This window comes from Bufo bufo, chromosome 1 (genome assembly GCF_905171765.1).
Source record: "Bufo bufo chromosome 1, aBufBuf1.1, whole genome shotgun sequence".
NCBI lineage: Eukaryota > Metazoa > Chordata > Amphibia > Anura > Bufonidae > Bufo > Bufo bufo.
This window is the reverse complement of record NC_053389.1, coordinates 192,697,262-192,718,960: the sequence shown is the minus strand read 5'-3', so window position 1 is coordinate 192,718,960 and position 21,699 is coordinate 192,697,262.

Genomic DNA, 21,699 nt, shown 5'->3' with positions numbered 1-21,699 from the left:
AAACTGCCCTTTTGGGATCTTATCTAACCATATATCCTGGTGGCAGCTAGTCTTATCAATATATGCATTCACATCTGTTTCTTTAAAGTAAGTTTTCGTGACCAACCTTCCATTTTCCAGGGAAATACACAGATCTAGGAAATTAACCTCCACATTGCTTATATTGCTGGTAAAGTGCAAATTCCAGTTGTTCTCATTCAAATTTTGAATGAGTGCTTCCAGCCCACTTTTTTCTCCTACCCAAAAAAGTGGGCTGGAAGCACTCATTAAAAATTTGACCCACCATCCCCTGACGAAGCCACAGTACGTGGTGAAACATGTCGGGAGGGGTGGTATAGTGCGGTCATATTTTAGACAGTTTTAGTGGCAGTGAGGAACCATCTAGAGCAGGGGTACTCAAGTGGCCGCCAGTTGTCCGGACCCCGGCCATCCTTCAGAGCGCTCCTCCTCTCCTGTACACTGTGCCGTGCAGGAGGAGGAGCTTACCGGCGCACTTCCGCCTGTCCCAGAGCGCAGGGAGACAGGCCGGCTCCCTCCACATGTAGCGCTCCTCCTCCTGCACACTCTGGTACGTGCAGGAGGCGGAGCTTACCGGCGCACTTCTTCCTCCTTCACAGGGGCACAGTGAGAGACGGCTCCCTCCACATGCAGGCACCAGCGCTTTCATCTGGCACCTGCAGGTGGAGGGAGCTTTCTCCCTCAGTGCGCTCACAGGTCCCTCCTCCCCTGCAGCAGCGGCAGCACGTAAGGGAGCTTCAAGCTCCAAAGGACACTTACGTGCTGCTGGAGAGGGGAGGGACATCACCACTGCCACCAATGAAATAAATGTCACATTTGGGAAGGAAGGGGGGCGTGGAGAGGGCTACAGAGAGGAGGGAACACGTCACTGACTGCAGGAAAGGACTCCAGTCAGTGTCGTGTTCCCATCTCTCCTGGGCCATCTTCTTTAGGTAACCTGATTAAATAAAGTGATAAAACCCCATCAAACCATGATAGTTTTGTTCCGCATCCAATTCCCATTATTGGGGCATTGGATGCGGACCCCTTAGTTTCAATGGAGCGGAAAAAGATGCAGACAGCACACAGTGTGCTGTCTGCATCTCTTGTGGCCCCATTGTAATTAAGGGGCCGCATCCAATCCTCCAATAATGGGAATTGGATGAGGAACAAAACTATCATATGTCTGTTCTGTGGCTTGGTAGTTCACCAGCAAGGCTGGTATTTTAGTTCCCTTGCCGGTGCCAGAATTTTCCTGTAAGGACTGTTAGGGTACTTTCACACTTGCGGCAGGGCGGATCCGACAGGCTGTTCACCCTGTCAGATCCGTCCTGCCGCTATTTCGCCGGACTGCCACTCCCCATTGACTATAGCGGGAGGGGAGCTACGGCGCAGCATGGCAGTGCACGGCGTGAGGCCGCCAGATGAAAAAGTCGGACATGTAGTACTTTTAGTCTGGCGGCCTCTCACCGTGCTGCGCCGTAGCTCTGCCCCCATCCCCATTATAGTCGATGGGCACAGAGAAACGGCACGACGAAGTAGTGGCAAGATGGATCTGACAGGGCGAGCAGCCTGTCGGATCCGTCCTGCTGCAAGTGTGAAAGTACCCTTACTAATGAGCGCTTCCATCATATGGAACGCCCATTAGTACAGCCGTTACCTCCACCGCTACTTGTGCTAGTAAAAAAATTAATAAAATTACGGTACCTCCACCTCCATTTGCTCACGCTGTGGAGAACACTCCCTGCTGACTAGAAGCTCAGGACAGGACCTATAAGACGTCATCACGTTGGAGCACCGGTCCTGAGCTTGCAGTCAGCAGCGAATGTTCACCGCAGCCAGGTGAATGCTAATTTTTATTTTATTTTTTGCAAAAGCAGAGAAGGGGGGCCCTAATGGGGGCATTACTCTTACTGGGGGCACTAATGGGGACATTATTCTTACTGGGGGCATTATTCTTACTGGGGCACTAATGTGGCCATCACTAATTCTGGGACTTACCCGGGGCGCTCCACTATAACGTCAGAGCGCCCCACGCGCATGGATCACATGATCGCATGGCATCTTTACTGTTGGCGTTCAGCTCGGACCTTCACCTGACTGCAGACCCAGGTATGTGGACCTTTAATAAAAGTAGTTGAGTACCCCTGGTCTAGAGCATGCTTTAATAGCAGCATAGTTAATAGGAGTGTGATAGAGTGAGGCATATAGGCATTCACAGTGCTACCCTGACCTCTATCAATAGCAATAGAGGATTCAGCGTAGTCATAGCAGGGATCGAGACTAGTGAGTCAAGGGTCGACCTGCAGTTGAAACAAGTAGTGGCAACCCTGAAGGGGCAGCAACACTGTCAGCAGAATTGTTACCCTCTGTACAGGGGACAGACAGTGGAGAGTTCCTGGAGGATTGACACCCTCACCAGTTAGGTGGTGTAGCTCCGCATGAGAGAACGCCAGAACATATTAACAAGATCACAATATCAGTGTGAATACCATCCCAAAGCCAAAAGTTGGATGAGACAAACCAACTAAGGCTACTTTCACACTAGCGTTCGGGTGTCCGCTCGTGCGCACCGTTTGAAGGGGCTCACGAGCGGCCCCGAACGCATCCGTCTGGCCCTAATGCATTCTCAGTGGAGGCGGATCCACTGAGAATGCATCCGCCTGCCAGCGTTCAGCCTCCGCTCCGCTCAGTGAGCGGACACCTGAACGCTGCTTGCAGCGTTCGGGTGTCCGCCTGGCCGTGCGGAGGCGAGCTGATCCGTCCAGACTTACAATGTAAGTCAATGGGGGCGGATCCGCTTGAAGATGACACCATATGGCTCAATCTTCAAGCGGATCCGTTCCCCATTGACTTACAATGTAAAGTCTGAACGGATCCGCTCAGACAACTTTCACACTTAGAAAATTTTCTAAGTTTTAATGCAGACGCATCCGTTCTGAACGGATGCGAACGTCTGCATTATCGGAGCGGATCCGTCTGATGAAACATCAGACGGATCCGCTCCGAACGCTAGTGTGAAAGTAGCCTAAGGGACCCCCACAGAATAACCGTGAATTGAAAAACACAACTCCAATTGGAACTATCCCACATGTCACTATATACTGATAATTTTAAAGTTTTCCCTTCTTTATATTTGTGTGTTCATTAAGGTTTTTTTTTAAATTTAATTAATAAAGATATAATTTTAATATCAGTTAGGGACCCCTAAAGGGATTCTAGGTCTTATTGACCATTGTTGCATCAATATATCAATATCCCGAGGGTCTCTAAAAGGGACTTTGTTCAATATGTCTCTTCCAAGGAGTAAGACTATCGGATCTTTTGGGTACAGTTCTGGTATATGCCTCAGGGGGCGGGTGGTTTGTTGCTACCTCTGGCGTAGGTATCTCAGACCAGTTGTCAGGTATATGATTGCACTCCAGTTTGGTTGGCAGGGACAAGTAGGTCTGACCATCTATGGATTCTACCTTGTACCCAGTTGCCTTCCTCCCCGCCGTCTCAACGGTACCAGCACATGTCCTTAAGGAGTAGGGAGAACCGGGCCCTACGATGTTGAAGGTGTCAAAGAAGGTGGATTTAGCTAAAGATCGGTTGCTTTGATCATCTAAGATTGCAGATATCTTGATTGCCTTATCTCGGTGACCGCCCGGATAAACTCTGACCAGGCAGATTTTTGAGCAGGACTGAGTGAGAAGTGACTACTTGGGTATCTATGTTGGTGTCTATCTGCTTTCCGTCATGCTCCTCTGCTTGGGATGATACCTGAGAGGGTGGTTCAGGGTGTAAAGCAGTGTTGTGTTCTGTGCTACTGCATTCTGTGCATGTCACACTGACCTTACAGTTCCTGGCGAAATGCGATGTAGCGTAGCACCTGAAGCAGATGTTTTCTTTGAGGAATTATTTTCGGTCCTGTAAAGACTTCTCCCTGAAGGCTCTGCATTTTAGTAGAGAATGTAGTTTCTGGTGCAGGGGGCATTGTTTGGTAAGATCTTTGGGTATGTTCTCTTCTTGAGAAGACTTAAACGGCCTGTAAAGAGAACCTGTGGAGGCAACATTAGTTTTGTGGACTGCCACTGTTGTTTTATGAGGTTTCACACCAGGGGTAGTGGGACATGACAATTTAAAATAAAAACTGGGATCGTTTCTAATCCTCGCCTGTTGAGAAACAAAGTCTATAAACACCACGAAGGGGGGAAATGGTACATTATGAACCTGTTTATAATGGAAACCATGCTTGATCCACTTCTCCTGTAGATTGTAAGGGAGTTTTTGGACAATTGGATTGACACCTCTGGCGGTGTCCAGGAAGGCTAGCCCTGGCAGATCTCCTTTCGCCTGAGCAAACCTGTACCTATCAACAAGTCACTGAGTTCCCTGAGCTTCTGGTAACCCCTGTCACGTACCGGCAGGACAGGTAGTGGATCCTCTGGACCAGAGAGGCGATGGCGCGGGTTGTACTAGAGGACCGGTTCTAAGCAGTTACTGGTCTTCACCAGAGCCCGCCGCAAAGCGGGATGGATTTGCTGCAGCGGTAACTACCAGGTCGTGTCCCCTAGTAACAACTCGACCTCTCTGGCTGGTGATATGGCGTGGTACACAGGGAGAAGGCAAGAGCGAAGTCGGACGTAGCAGCGGTCAGGGCAGGCGGCAAAGGTTCAAAGGCGAGTGGACGGTAGCAACAGGTACGGCAACAGGTAAGGCAAACTAACATAGAAAGGAACGCTTTCTCTGAGGCACAAGGCACAAAGATCCGGCAGAAAGCTGTGGGAGGAGAAGGTATAAATGGGCAGTGCACAGGTGCAGCCTAATAAGTCAGCACTGCCTCTCACAACCTTAACCCTTAATAACCCCTTTGGACCAGGCACCAATCACCGGTGCACTGGTCCTTTGAATCTAAGAGTCCCGTCGCGCGCGCCCCCTAGAGAGCGAGGACGCACACGCCGAGACGCTGGAGTGCTGCCTGGGGGCATACGCTGTGAGCGCTCCGAGGCCAGCAGGGGACCCGGAGCGCTCAGCGTAACAGTACCCCCCCCCCCTTTGGTCTCCCTCCCTTTTTGGTACCGAAGAATTTGCGCATGAGACTGCGGTCCAGGATGTTCTCCTCCGGCTCCCATGACCTCTCCTCAGGACCGCAGCCCTCCCAGTCGACCAAAAAAAATCTTTTCCCCCGGGAGATCTTGGTCGCCAAGATCTCCTTGACAGAGAATATATCGGAGGTACCGGCGACAGGGGTGGGAGAAACAAGCTTGGGAGAAAAACGGTTAAAGACAGCAGGTTTAAGAAGGGAGACATGGAAGGAGTTATGGATTCGGAGGGAGGGAGGAAGATGGAGCTGATAAGAAACTTGATTGATACGACTCTTGATTTTATAGGGTCCCAAGAAACGAGGGCCCAACTTGTAACTTGGGACCCTAAATCGGATGTACCTAGAGGAGAGCCACACCTTGTCACCCGGGAGAAATTCCAGTGGAGATCTGCGTCTCTTGTCAGCTTGAACCTTCATACGGGCGGAAGCTCTGAGGAGAGCAGCATGTGTTTCTCGCCAGATGGAGGAAAAATCCTGTACAAGACTGTCAACGGCAGGTACAGAAGAAGGAGTGGGAGACTGCGGCAGAGGTGGAAGAGGATGACGGCCGAAAACTACAAAGAAAGGAGACTTGTTAGAGGCAGAGGATTGTTTGTAGTTGTAGGAGAACTCCGCCCAGGGAAGTAGATCAGCCCAGTCGTCATGGCGTGAGGATACAAAGTGACGCAGATAGTCACCCAAAATCTGATTCACCCGTTCTACTTGGCCGTTAGACTGAGGATGGTACGAAGAAGAAAAGTCCAATTTAGTAAAGATCTTAGCCCCTCGGAGACGATCAAATAGCTCAGAGATTAGAGGCAGAGGGTAACGGTTCTTGATGGTAATTTTATTAAGACCTCTGTAGTCAATGCAGGGGCGGAGGGAGCCGTCTTTTTTTGTCACGAAGAAAAAACCGGCCCCAGCAGAAGAAGAAGATTTTCTTATGAATCCTCTCTGTAGGTTCTCACGTATATAGTCGGACATGGCAAGAGTCTCAGGAGGAGAGAGAGGATAAATTCTGCCCCGAGGTGGAGTAGAACCGGGTATCAGGTCGATCGGGCAATCATAGGATCGGTGAGGAGGAAGAACCTCAGCTTGTTTCTTGCAGAAGACATCCGTGAAGGAATGGTATGGCTTGGGCAGCCCAGAAGGCGGAGAAACTTGCGGGTTCTGTTTGACCAGAGCACGCTTGAAACAGCGGTCCGAACAGGAGGAGCCCCAACGCAGGATCTCACCGGTGGACCAATTCAGGACAGGACTATGACGTTGAAGCCACGGCAGACCCAGGAGGAGTTCGGAGGAACAGAAGGGAAGGACAAAGAACTCTAAAGTCTCGGTATGAAATATTCCGATGTCCATCTGCAGAGGCTGGGTATGGAACTGCACGGTGGCAGAGAGTCTCTCACCGTTAACAGTAGAGATGAAAAACGGCTTGGGTAGATGGATTACTGGAATACGGTACTTGTCAACCAAGGAGGCGTGAATGAAGTTGCCAGCTGAACCGGAATCCAAGAAGGCGGCTGCAGAGAAAGAGGACTTGGAAGAGATGATCAGCTGCACGGGTATGATGAGACGTGGAGAGGAAGAATCCACACCTAGCAACGCCTCTCCCACGCTTACTAAGTGCGAGCGTTTCCCGAACGCGGTGGACGGAGAGGACAATCTCTAAGGAAGTGCTCGGTACTGGCACAGTACAGACACAGGTTCTCGTTTCTGCGGCGGCTTCGTTCTTGCGGAGTCAAGCGTGACCGATCCACCTGCATGGCTTCCGCTGCGGAAAACCCAGTAGCGGGTTGAGGTGGATGCGGAAAAACGGGAGCCAGACGAGGAAAGCGTCTAGGACGAGCTTTTTCCTTTTCAAGGAGGAGTTCCTCTTGTCTTTCGGCGAAACGTTTGTCTATCCTAGTGGCCAGCAAGATGAGGTCACTAAGAGTGGAAGGAAGCTCACGTGCAGCCAGAACGTCCTTTACTTCACTGTTAAGTCCTTTCTTGAAGGTGGTGCAAAGGGCTTCATTGTTCCAGTTCAGCTCAGAGGCCAGGGTGCGGAACTGAATGGCATAGTCACCCACGGAAGAACCTCCTTGGGTCAAATTTAGCAAGGCAGTCTCTGCGGAGGTAACCCGGGCAGGCTCTTCAAAAACATTCCGGAACTCTAGGCAGAAGCTCTGGACGGAAGTGGTGGCAGGATCTGCGCGGTCCCATAATGGTGTAGCCCAGGCCAGGGCCTTCCCGGACAGTAAACTGAGAATAAAGGCTACCTTGGCTCGCTCAGAAAGAAACTGGTCGGACAGGAGCTCGAGGTGGAGAGAGCACTGCGACAAGAACCCACGGCACTGCTTAGGATCTCCGTCATATTTGTCTGGTAGGGACAAACGGATTCTGGAACCGCTGGTAACTGCAGGCGGAGGTGATGCAGCAGGAGCAGACGGAGGAGCTGGCTGACGCAGAGAAGGCAGGAGCTGCTGCAACATAGCGGTCAACTGGGCCAGCTGTTGACCCTGCTGGGCCACAATGGTGGTGAGGTCCTCCAGGCTTGGCAGGGGAACATCACCGGGATCCATGGCCGGATCTTACTGTCACTTACCGGCAGGACAGGTAGTGGATCCTCTGGACCAGAGAGGCGATGGCGCGGGTTGTACTAGAGGACCGGTTCTAAGCAGTTACTGGTCTTCACCAGAGCCCGCCGCAAAGCGGGATGGATTTGCTGCAGCGGTAACTACCAGGTCGTGTCCCCTAGTAACAACTCGACCTCTCTGGCTGGTGATATGGCGTGGTACACAGGGAGAAGGCAAGAGCGAAGTCGGACGTAGCAGCGGTCAGGGCAGGCGGCAAAGGTTCAAAGGCGAGTGGACGGTAGCAACAGGTACGGCAACAGGTAAGGCAAACTAACATAGAAAGGAACGCTTTCTCTGAGGCACAAGGCACAAAGATCCGACAGAAAGCTGTGGGAGGAGAAGGTATAAATGGGCAGTGCACAGGTGCAGCCTAATAAGTCAACACTGCCTCTCACAACCTTAACCCTTAATAACCCCTTTGGACCAGGCACCAATCACCGGTGCACTGGTCCTTTGAATCTAAGAGTCCCGTCGCGCGTGCCCCCTAGAGAGCGAGGACGCACACGCCGAGACGCTGGAGTGCTGCCTGGGGGCATACGCTGTGAGCGCTCCGAGGCCAGCAGGGGACCCGGAGCGCTCAGCGTAACAACCCCTACCCACTATTCCGGGAAAATTATCAATTCTCTTATATAAAGCATTTTCTATAGCTTCTATTGACCCATAAAACTCATCAAGTCTTTCCCACACCATCTTTAGGCCTTTGCCCGGATAGTTTAGGTTATTGTCTCTGATTTTTTTGGCATGTTCAGCAGACTCGCTTCCGAGCAACCTTACCAAGAGATCTAACTGCTCACTGCAGGAAAGATCTAAGTCCTTTATGGCGTTCTGGAAGGAGGCTCACCATGCCCTGCAGTTCTCGGAGCGGACTGTGAACTTTATAAGTCCTTTGGTAACCAGCTCCCGTTTAGCAAAGAACTAAGTGAAGTTCATGGCGGCCTGTTTAGCGCCAATACTACCCGGTGTGTTGCTTTTATGCTGCATGTGTGGTGTATCACTATAACTTTTAGGAGTTTATGGCTTAGGGAAGTCTGTATAATTCTGTTCTGACGGGAAGGTTGTCCCTTTCAGTCGAAGTGAAGGTTGTAGCTTCTGTTATGTAGGGCGGTAGTTGTGGTCAGAATTGCTTTGTTGCATACTGTCCTGCTCGAGGTACTGCAGTTCAAGGTAGGATCTTTGGCACTCTGTATAAACTGGCTGATATAATGGATCATAGTAGTCATTTGTCTTGGGATACTGATGGACATATTCTGAGACGTGCTGTCCTGGATCTTGTTTATCTAGGTCTTGCCCAAGTACTTGGCTGTGTTTCTCGGATTTGGGGAACTCCAAGGCTTCTAGGAACTCTGCCTTGGCCACTGCGGCTGCCGCTTCATTCTCTGCGGCGAGTTTTTCCAGTGATGCTTGCAGGCATGCTGTCTCTTTTTCTCTGAACACTCTCTCTTTCTTTAGTTGCATCTCTTGTGCAGCAAAGGAAGACCTTACTTTTGCAGCCTCAGCTTATGCATGGGCGAGAGCAACCTTTTTTTTTTATTGAGGACTTTCTAGAGCAGCTTGCTCGTGACCTAGTCCTGTATGATGATGCCTGGCTAGCGAACATTGTGTGCTTTTTGCTGGCTGCATAATGTCTTTGTGCGGACTGAGTCTATGTAGAAACGGACTTCAGCATGGTCTGAATCGTGCTGCACTTGCCGGGGGCTGCACTCTTACTTCTTGCGACTGTATAGCAACTGCTGCAATCTTGTACGTAGGACTGCATGTGTGATGGCAGCTCTGTATAGTCAGATCCACTATCGCTGGTGACTAGCATCTGTTTTACTGTTCTGTCTTCATACATGTTTACACAGTGTGCAGTCTGACTTTCAGCATAAACCATTCCTGTATTCCAAATAAGAGAGCTGTTCTTTGTAGTCTAACTTGTTTATTACTAAAACAGGATTGTTGATTGATTGATTATATACGATTGATTGGTAAAACAGGATTGTTTGGTAGAACTACAAGAATACAAATAACAGGTATAAGTATCAAGCATAGCATAGCATTTACTATAACATTACATTAACACTGAAGAAAATGGTACAATGGCTGCCTGTACATAAGATTGCATGTCTAGCTAACAGTAGTAACAACTCCCTGAGTAACAATTACAACTAGCTGAACAGCTCTGCATAACATATGTCCCTGAAACTAAGGTAGATCTTTCCCCAGATTTGCTTTTACAAGGGTGGTGGAGTTTGAGAAGGAGATATGCAAAAGGACAGGTCTGCTGATGTGTTCTGGAGACTGGAGGGTTGTCTTTCCCAGGATAGTTTTCACTCCCACAATGCAGTGCACCATCCACAATGCAGTAGTCTTTGTAACAGGAAAAACAAAGTGTAATACAACTTAACACCGCTAGATGGTGCTATAACCACATTAACTTGAGAAATACCTGTCACAGTCTCTCCTGTGACAGGGGTCAGAAGATCTAGTAGACTCGCTGCACGCAATGTGATCTGACAGCCTCTCTGGTTACACTTGCTTCTGTGTTGTTGCTGGCTATGACCACACCTTTGGTCTCAGGTGTAGCTTAAGTGGTCATTCCAGCTCCTCTATTTAGTCTGGCCTCACCCATCATGCTATGCGCTTAATAACTGCTTTCTGGTTGTGAAGAGCTGGTGTCTGGTTCTCCTCTGAGTTCCTGCTTATCTGCATACTTGGGGTTAAGTGTCTTTTCCCTATTTATTGGTCGTGGTTTTCTCCTACCTTTTGGTATTAGGCCTGAGGGAGTCTCCTGTTCCTTCAGCTGGGAAGGAACAGGTCATCTCTTGTCCTGGTACTATTTCCAGGGCCCTTTAGGGTCAGATAGGGCCCTAAGTTCCAGCGTATGAACATTCCTACCATCAAGGTCTGTTCATACTTATAATAGTCAGGGCTCAGTAGGAGGTGACCTGTTTCCCGTTCCCTAGTTTCCAGGCCTAGTACCTTTTCCCTTCCCTCTTGTGGTCGGTGTGGAGTTTTCTACCCACACCGCGCCGTGACATTATCAACCGCCGTATGCCGTCAATTTTTGTTTGTGTCAGTGAGGCTATGGATCCAATCACTGCAATGGCTAGACAATTGTCTATAGAGGTAGCTGACCTCCGCATGCAGATCCAGGGATCACAGGCTGCTGGTGCCAGTAGTGGTTACCAGGCCTGTCCTGAACCTAAGGTTGCACTTCCGGACAGATTTTCAGGGGGAAACGATAATTTCATTTGGTCAGAAAGTCGTGTAAATTGTACTTTAAGTTACGTCTGCTCTCATCTGGGGATGAGACTCAAAGAGTGGGTATTATCATGTCGTTGTTTAAAGGGGACCCTCAGTCTTAGGCATTTTCTCTACTGACTGGATCACAGTCCCTCTGGTCGGTAGATGAGTTTTTCAGAGCACTAGGTCTTATCTACGATGACCCGGATCGGGTCTCCCTGGCTGAGACCAAGTTACGTTGTTTATGGCAGGGAGAGCGTTCTACGGAGATCTATTGCTCTAAATTTAGGAGATGGGCTACGGATACAGAGTTGAATGATCCAGCTCTCTGTAGCCAATTCTGTCAGGGATTATCCGAGAGGCTAAAGGACGTGTTGGCCTTTCACGAGAATCCTGAGTCATTGGAAGCAGCTATGTCCCTTGCTGTATGTATGGATAGATGCCTGAGAGAGAGATCTGAGGTCCCTTACTCTCAGGATGAACTATCATATAACGTGATGGCTTCCTCTTACACCTTGGGTGGAGATACTCCTAAGTTTATGCCTGGTGACGAACCTATGCAGTTAGGGGGAGCTACCCCTGGGCTTCCTTGCAAGAGTTTTAGGCATAAGAAGGGAGTATGTTTTTTCTGTGGAAAAAGGGGACATTTTGTTGATGTTTGTCAAGGTGAAAACAAAAAGAAAACAACGTTTAATTCCTATCTTACTCTTGGTGGTGTGGGTGGGGAGTCAGAGAACTTACTTTTGTAATTTACTGGTACCCGATTTCTCCTGTCTGCCGAGGTGGCACTAGAGTCCAAAACTGTGGGAATTAAGGTGTTTATTGACAGTGGGGCAGAGGTTAACCTAGTTGATGGTCCATTTAGTCAGTTTGCATGGGTTGACGACAAGTGCATTAGAGAAAAATATTTCGGCGTTTGCAATAGACTCCGCACCACTTACTCAGAAATGTTTGTCACAGGTGGTGCAAGACATCCATTTAAGAGTGAGTGATTTTCATCAGGAATTCATTTCGTGTTTTTTACTGGAATGTCTGCCTGCTCAGTTGGTTCTGGGTTTACCATGGTTGAACAAACATAATCCTACCATTGACTGGCAAGCGAGATATATTCTTGATTGGATTATTATTGCATGGACAACTGTCTTAATACATCTTTTTCTTTCTTGACCACTAAAGCTGTTCCCTCTTTCATTTCTGATTTTCTGAGAGTGGTTGCCAGGGTTTACCCCCATACCGGGAATATGATTGTCCTATCAATCTTATTCCCGGAGCAAAGTTGCCCAAATCTAGGTTATATAACCTTTCTGAACCCGAAAGATCGGCCATGCGAGTGTATATTGCCTAAAGTTTGGCTAGGGGACATATTAGACCTTCCAAGTCCCCAGTGTCAGAAGAGTTTTTCTTTGTAAGGAAGAAAAACTGAACTCTTAGGCCATTTCTGGACTTCCGTGAGCTCAATCGGATTACGGTCCGTAATCCATACCCACTTCCTTTGATTCCTGACTTGTTTAACCAGATTATTGGTGCCAAGGTGTTCTCCAAGTTGGACCTAATGGGGGCATATAATATGGTCAGGATCAAGGAGGAGAATGAATGGAAGACGGTGTTTAATACCCCAGAGGGTCATTTTGAGAATCTGGTCATGCCGTTTGGGTTAACTAATGCTCCTGCGGTTTTCCAGCATTTTATTAATGATATCTTTCATCATCTGGTGGGGAGGTTTGTTGTTGTGTATCTGAATGACATACTAATTTATTTTCCAGATATGGAGACTCTTCAGGATCACGTGAGATAGGTGTTACAGATCCTAAGAGAGACTAAATTGTATGCTAAGATGGAGAAGTGCGTATTTGCAGTTCAGAAAGTGCAATTCATGTGTTACCTACTCTCATCTTCAGGTTTTCGTATGGATCCAGAGAAGGTCTGTGTTGTGTTGGACTGGGATCGACCCAAAAATCTGAAATCGCTTATGCGGTTTTTGGGGTTCACCAACTACTACCGTAAACTCATTTTGAACTACTCGACTGTGGTTAAACCTTTAACGGAAATGACTAGCAAAGGTTCAGATGTCTCAGTCTGGTCTGATGCAGCATTACAAGCTTTTTCTGCGGTGAAGGAATGTTTTGCTTCTGCTCCTATACTGGTGCAACCAGATGTGTCACAGCCATTCATTGTGGAAGTTGACACATCCGAGGTAGGGGTAGGAGCAGTCTTGTCGGTCCTTCACATAGTAAATGGAGCCCATGTGCATTCTTCTCTAAGAAACTCTCGGCTGCAGAAAGAAATTATGACGTGGGTAATAGAGAGTTTATGGCCATTAAGTTGGCTTTTGAGGAGTGGCATCATTGTTTGGAAGGAGCCATTCATCCTATTACTGTGCTTACTGATCACAAAATCTGGCTTACCTGGAGTTGGCTAAACAACTAAACCCAAGGCAGGCCAGATGGGTGTTGTTTTTTTTTACCAGATTTAATTTCATCGTCACCTATCGCCCTGGGGTTAAGAACGTCAAGGCTGATGCTTTGTCCCATAGCTTTTCTGGGGGGGTGATTCAGAAGATCCCGCTCTGAAATTGTCTGAGGGGGTAGATATATCCGCCCTATATCCCGACCTTGAGGCATAGGTGTTGGAGGCCCAGGGAGATGCACCGGATTCTTGTCCTCCGGGGAAGTTGTTTGTTCCTTCTGAATTACGTCACAAGGTGTTCAAGGAACATCACTGTACAGTTCTCTCAGGACAGCCTGGGAGCAGATCCACTGTCGATCTCATCTCTTGTAGATTCTGGTGGCCAGGGTTGCATAAGTGTGTTGAGGACTATGTGTTTGCTCACAGTTCTTGTGCACGTGCTAAGGTTACACATACTCGGCCTTCCAGATCTTTACTTCCGTTACCCATCCGGTTCCGACCTTGGACTCATTTATCCATGGATTTTATCACAGATTTACCTAATTCAGGAAAAACTGTGATTTTGGTGGTTGACGATCGCTTTAGTAAGATGGTGCACTTTATGGCATTGCCAGGTCTACCTAATGCTAAAGCTCTGGCACAATTGTTTGTCGATAACATTGTGAAATTACATGGTATTCCTTCTGATGTGGTGTCTGATAGGGGGACTCAGTTTTTTCCAAATTATAGAAGGCGTTCTGTACTTGTCTGGGGGTACAATAGTTCTTCTCTTCGGCCTTTCATCCTCAGTTGAACGGACAGACTGAACGCACTAACCAGAATCTGGAGACTTATTTGAGATGTTTCGGAGAACCAGGAGAAGTGGTCCTCATTTCTGTCTTTAGCCGAGTTTGCCATAAACAACCGTAGACAGGAGTCCACTGATAAGTCGCCGTTTTTTGGGGCATATGGGTTCCACCCGCAATTTGGCACATTTTCTGGTACAGAGGCTTCTGGTATACCTGAAGAGGAATGATTTTACTCTTTTTTGTCATCTATTTGATGGAAAATTAAAAATAATCTGAAAAAAATGGGCAACAAGTATAAACGTATGGCTGACAAGAGACGTATGAATGGTCCGGACCTGAGAGTGAGTGATTCTGTGGGGCTGTCCACAAGGAACATTAAGTTGAAAGTACCTTCAAGTTGGGTACAAGGTTTATTGGTCCCTATAAGATTACTACCATTATTAACCCGGTAGCCTTTCGTCTTGAACTTCCTCAGGCTTTGAAGATTCATAATGTCTTCCATAAGTCATTGTTGAAAAGATTTGTCGAACCAGTTAAACCGTCCTCCTTGTCTCCTGCTCCTGTCATGGTGGACAGTATTCTGGAATTTCAGATCTCCAGGATAGTTGACTCCCGAATTCTCCGTAGATCCCTCCACTATCTCGTTCACTGGAGGGGTTATGAACCAGAGGAGAGGATGTGGGTTCCAGCGACCGACGTTAATGCTATTCATCTGGTGAAAGCCTTTCACAGCGCTCATCTGGATAAAGTCGGTCCTGGGTGTCCAGAGGACACACGTAGAAGGGGGGGGGGGCTACTGTCACAGTCTCTCCTGTGACAGGGGTCAGAAGATCTAGGAGACTGGCTGGACGTGATATGATCTGACAGCCTCTCTGGTTTCACTTGCTTCTGTGTTGTTGCTGGGTATGACCACACCTCTGGTCTCAGGTGTAGCTTAATGTCATGGTCTTACCTGCTTGCTGCTCTCCTTCGTTTGACATGTGCTGGCGGCCATCTTAGGTTTCTGGGTTTCTTGTAGCCTTCCACCCTGCGGCTCCTCCTTCCCCTGGGAGGAGCTGGATGCCTAGCTCATATATGTAGGAGGTCTGTGGCTTCAGTTCCTTGCTTGGTCCTCTTGTGTTCACATGCTTCTAAGACTGCTGCTGCTTCTGGTTCCTGATCCTGGCTTCGTCTGACTACCCTGCTGGTTCCTGATCCTGGCTTCGTCTGACTACCCTGCTGGTTCCTGATCCTGGCTTCGTCTGACTACCCTTCTGGTTCCTGACCTCTGGCTTCGCAAAGACTCTGCTCGGTTTCACCATCCGTTTGGACTTTTGCTTTACAGCTTTATTTTCAATAAAGCCTTCTTATTTTCACTTATCTCTTGTTGTACGTCTGGTTCATGGTTCCGTGACACTTAAGTGGTCATTCCAGCTCCTTTATTTAGTCTGGCTTCACCCATCATGCTATGCGGTTGATAGCTCATTTCTGGTTGTGAAGAGCTGGTGTCTGGTTCTCCTCTGAGTTCCTGCTCATCTGCATACTTGGGGTTAAGTGTCTTTTCCCTATTTATTGGTCGTGGTTTTCCCCTACCTTTTGGTATTAGGCCTGAGGGAGTCTCCTGTTCCTTCAGCTGGGAAGGAACAGGTCATCTTTTGTTCTGACACTATTTCCAAGGCCCTTTAGGGTCAGATAGGGCCCTAGGTTACAGCATATGAACATTCCTACCATCAAGGTCTGTTCATATTTATAGTAGTCAGGGCTCGGTTTAGGGATTCACTAGGTAGTGACCTGTTCCCCTTTTCCTAGTTTAAGGCCTAGTACCTTTTCCCTTCCCTCTTGTAGTCAGTAGTTATCTACCCACACCATGCCGTGACATTACCAAGACTCTGGCAGAATGAACTAGAATCATTTTCTAAGGCTGGGTTCAGACCTGAGCGTATTTGATATGCGCGTTTAACGCGCGTTTTTGTCGTGCGTTTTAATGCGTGTTTGTGTGATTGACTACAGTGTCCTATGGCCGCAAACGCGCGTCAAAACGCTCCAAAGAAGCTCAAGAACTTGTTTGAGCGTAGGGCGTTTTTCAGCGCGTTCAAACGCGCTGTAAAACGCTCAAGTGAGAACCAGGGCCATAGGGAAGCATTGGTTTTCATGTGTTGAGCGTTTTACAGCGCGTTTGAACGCTCTGTAAAACGCTCAAGTGTGAACCCAGCCTAACCCTGCTGGGCAGAACAGATACTGATTACCTATCCTTAGGATAGATTATCAGTATTTAAATCTCAGAAAATCCTTTTAAACTTCAGCCTGTCAATTGGAAGAAAATCTCACATTAAGGGCACATGCACACAGGCGCAGGTCAACATGCCAAACATCTGAACAAATTTCCATGCAAATTTCTGTGCGTTTCTGAACCCAATCCGCAATTTCTAACAGGGTTTTTGGTGCGGATTTGATGCAGTTTTGCCACAGATTTCACCTCTCATTAGAAAAGGGTGAAATCTGCAGCTAAAATTGCAAACATAATTGTAAATCTGCACAGCAGGTATATTTCCAAGCAGAAAAAATTCACAAAGTATGCATGAGATTTGTGTAATCTCATACACTTTGCTGTTACAATATTACGCTGCAGATTTTCTACATGGAATTCCGCGCTGAAAAAATGCGTGCGACCCACAACATGTGCAGGTGGCCCAAAGGGGTTTAGCAGGGTCGGCTCCAGGTTCATGTGGGCCCTTGGGTGATAAATCCTAATGGGCCCCCTTGATGCATTTTTTTTACATTTACATGTCCCCCTGTGGCTCCCACACTGTATAATGACACCCAGTGGCCCCCATACAGTATAATAAGCACTAGTGGCCCTTCACACATTATAATGACCCCCAGTGCCCCCCCCATACATAGTATAATGACCCCACAGTTGCCCTCCATTGAGAATAATGACCCCCAGTCACCCCCATTCAGAATAATGACCCCCAGTGGCCACCACACTGGGGGTTATACTGTATGGGGGGGCACTGGGGGTCATTATATCATATGGGGGTCACTTGGGGTCATTATATTGAATGGGGGCTCTGGGGGGCATTATACTGAATGGAAGGTCATTGGGGATCATTATACTAAATGGGGGGCACTGGGGGTCATTATACTGTATAGGGGGCCCTCACAGTGTAATGACCCCCCAGTGGCCCCCTCACATACCTATCATTGCTGGAGTGCAGAGGAGCTGGCGGTCCTGTCATTCACTAACCGCAGCTCATCTCCCTGCGCTCCTTTCCTCCTCAGGCCCGCTGCAGCAGTGAGACACATGTGATGACGTCACCGCTGGGCCAGGTCGGGCCTCGAGAAGAGAAGAAGCTGTGCAGTGATGTAGCTAGAACTGACTTGGCCCCACAGTAAATTTTAGTAGCCCCCCGCCGACTCCCACCCAGTGGGTTCACACCACGTTTTTCTTATCGGTTTTTATGTATACAAATGTGCAGCACACCACGTTTTTGTATCCTGCAGAGTCCAGTAAAAAATACACACATTAACGTATACTGTATGTTTTGTTTTATAATGGAACTGTATGGTGAACAGATACCACTGTATGGCATCAGTCTGAGGCATCTGTTAATGTACACATTTTTGGTATAGATTAAACGGATGGCAAAAATTTGATGTGAACCCAGCCTTAGTGCCAGAATAAGCACCAGTACACAGCGGAGCAGCGGGGCGGAGAGAGGAGGCGCCATGTACTGACAGAGCGCACAACCTGTGCCTGGTGGTCAGGGGTGAGGACTGTGTTTCCCAAGCATCATTTATCTATTGGGAAATACAAGGCACAGCAGAATATACTAGAATCTATATAATATAAAGATATTAGCCCTACCCTGGAATAATAATACAATTAGGGGGCCATTTATTAAATAGAAATACGTGTAGGTGTATTTCTGACACAGATTGTGACGCAAAGGTCCTTAGCACCGCAATCTGCAAATTTTCCTCACTAATGCCAGGTCTAATAAAGGTGACGTGGACAGGGAAGGGGATACAGTTATTGCCATACAGTTATTGGATACCACCGACATACAGTCACCGTGTAACACCTCGATACAGTGACCGGATAACACCGCCATACAGTGACAGGATAGCACCACCATACAGTGACTGGATAAAAAAAGGGTAAAGGAGGGCACAATACAGGGAATGACTAGGGGCACTGTACAGGGTATGGTAAGGGGGCACAATGCAGGGTATAAGGGTGCAACGTACGGGGTGGGGGGCACAGTCACATGACCCTGTGACGTTAGAAGGTCCTTATGGTGCATGCGGTTTACATACCACCATAATGAGAGGCAAGAAGTACTGGCAGGAGGTCTGTGCAGGGCAGCAATAGGAGGGTGGAACAAGAGCTCTGGATGAGGGAAGAAAGGAGACAGAAGGGGCTCCATGAGGATGAGATAGGACAGGATATATGGGGGGGGGGGGGGGGTCAGGTGTCATGAAGGCAAACTGCTTAATGAGGCAGTAAAACAACTAAATAGCACTGCAACTGCTGGTCTACTTCAGCATCCAGCAGCATCTTGAAGAGTTCCCTGACCCCCCCCCCCCCCCCCCCCCTCCTGTCCCACAGAGAAGAGACAGAAGAGACAGTCAAAGTGCAGACTCACTCACAGACTTCACACTTTCAAGCTGCTGGGGTCTCTCTCCTCCTCAGGCAGCACATCCTGTGTAGAGGGGGCATGTCTGAAGCTGGTAAGGCAACATGTATTCTCTGCTGGAGTCATGAGAGGGCATGTCTGAAGCTCTGCAGCACAGGAGCCTGTAAGGAGGACAGAAGCAGCCGGCCTCATGTGACTATCAGAGGGCCCACCAGAGGATACCCACATGCTTCAGTCTGAAGCTGCGTAAGTAAAAGGACTGCAGCTACCTGCGCTCCATCGATATAGATGGAAGCGCTCATAGCAGCGCATTGCCCCCCCCCCCAGGAGCAGTGGGACCCTGGCACTTGCCCAGGTATGCTGATGCCAGCCCTGGGGTTTAGAGTAAATAGAGGGGGTTCCTTCAGAACAGAGATTGGTTATAAAGAGCATCTCTACCCACAGAGGACCCAATACCTCGGCTGATTACGTGGGCAGGCCATTGATTTCAGTGGGCACTGTGGTAGCGTTGCAGGGCAATAGAGCACTTGCTACCACATTCCCCACATATTACGGCTGTCTGCTTAGGTTACCTTCAAGCAAGAAACCTTTAAAAGGGACACTTCCGTCAGAGTATTATAACTCAAAATTTATAGAAAACAATTTTAAAGCACTAAACTTTTTACTTTTTCATTTCATCAGTACTGTACCATTGAAAATGAAATGTAAAATATTGTCATTCTGCAGCAGTCAGCACAAACAGATAAGGGCTCTTTCACACTTGCGTTCTTGTCTTCCGGCATAGAGTTCCGTCGTCGGGGCTCTATGCCGGAAGAATCCTGATCAGGATTATCCCCATGCATTCTGAATGGAGAGAAATCCGTTCAGGATGCATCAGGATGTCTTCAGTTCCGGAACGGAACGTTTTTTGGCCGGAGAAAATACCGCAGCATGCCGCGCTTTTTGCTCCGGCCAAAAATCCGGAACACTTGCCGCAGGGCCGGATCCGGAATTAATGCCCATTGGAAGGCATTGATCCGGATCCGGCCTTAAGCTAAACGTCGTTTCGGCGCATTGCCGGAGCCGACATTTAGCTTTTTCTGAATGGTTACCATGGCTGCCGGGACGCTAAAGTCCTGGCAGCCATGGTAAAGTGTAGCGGGGAGCGGTATACTTACCGTCCGTGCGGCTCCCCGGGCGCTCCAGAGTGACGTCAGGGCGCCCCACGCGCATGGATCATGTGATCGCATGGATCACGTCATCCATGCGCATGGGGCGCTCTGACGTCATTCTGGAGCGCCCCGGGAGCCGCACGGACTGTAAGTATACCGCTCCCCCGCTCCCCGCTCCTACTTTGGCAGCCAGGACTTTAATAGCGTCCTGGGTGCCATAGTAACACTGAAAGCATTTGGAAGACGGTTCTGTCTTCAAATGCTTTCAGTACACTTGCGTTTTTCCGGATCCGGCGGGCACCTCTGGCAACGGAAGTGCACGCCGGATCCCAACAACGCAAGTGTGAAAGAGGCCTAAAACTCCAATATAGATAGGCTCATTGTCAGTTTACTGCTGCTGTGAGGGGAATATGCTATCAAAAGTGAAATCATCATGATAATAGTAGTAATAGAATAAGGATGACAGTGTGGCAGCTCTATTGTTCTCCAGTACTGTACTTATCAGTGTAATGTGTGATGCTGTAATTGAGTCACTCATCCCCTTTTCTCTCTGGTCACAGTGAATGGTCTGACTGAGAGGCTGTTTGCCATGTTAAAAGTCCAAACAGAGAAGGAAGTTAAAGAGCCAAGACCTAGACCAAGAACTAGAATACATAGACTGACTTCAAAAAATCATAACCAAAAACCATCCACTTGTTTGTTGTTTGTAGAAAAATATATGTAGAATATTCACATTTAGCTCTTAATATGTGATAAAATAACGTAAGTGTCCCTTTAAGTGCTCAGGATGATGACATCACAAGACCCATTCTGTTTGGGTATATACCTTATTTATCGGCCTGGAGAGGATTTTTAAAGGTTTCTATATTGTAATACTAAGGGGGGAATTTATCATTTGCGGTGTTTTTGGTGTAAATTTTACTTCTGTCTTTGATTTGTGAGGTTGCACCAATTCTATGAAATGGCACACAGTATAAAAATATTTGGCACAAGTGCAATGTGGTGTACACTCCACTTGTGAAAGTGGCTCAGCAAATGTCACACAATTTGACCGAATGTCGCAAAAATATGCATCAAATGTCACACGTGGGCATAGCAGATTTGATAAATGTCCCTCTAAGTATTTCTGCTTGAAGTGTATCAGGGGTTAAACAGGGCAGTGACGGGATTCAAGAAGGCTTGCAGTAATTTTCTAGACAGATGTGCAATGCGTTACAGTATCTGCATGTAGAGATTTGTCATTAGGATCTAATGGAATGGAAAGGCATGGAAAAGTAATGGAAGGCAGCCAGGCTTAGATACTCTAAAGTAGGATAATTTGCACAGTACAGTATACCATGTGTCAGGGTATTAGTGAAGAGTGCACAGAGAGAGTGGCGAGCGCTGTCACTAAGTTTAGAAGCATCTATTATATGGATGTACTACTGCAATAAGAGCACATAAAGGTGACAGCAACTCTTCCTAGTGACCTATAGATTACAAAGGAATTAATAGTGGATTCTATTTGTAGATTCTTATGGATGACACTCATGGAGGTTACTTCTTAAAGGGGTTCTGTGGGAATAATTTAAAATGGCTGCAAGCAACCTGCCCTAGAATATGAGCCGGACTGGTTGTTTCCACTTGCAGTGCTGCCTAGATTAGGGGGTGGGACTCACTACATAATACGCCACCGCTCCTAATGGTGTGACAGAACCTGGGCCTACTGGAGGAACCACTGGTATTCTGTGGCCTGTAAGAACCTGCTCATATATGTCGCTCTGTTAATCAATCCTGAAACTCAGCTATCTCTTTCATTCCCATAGAGAAAGTATGGAGTGGTGGCGGTCA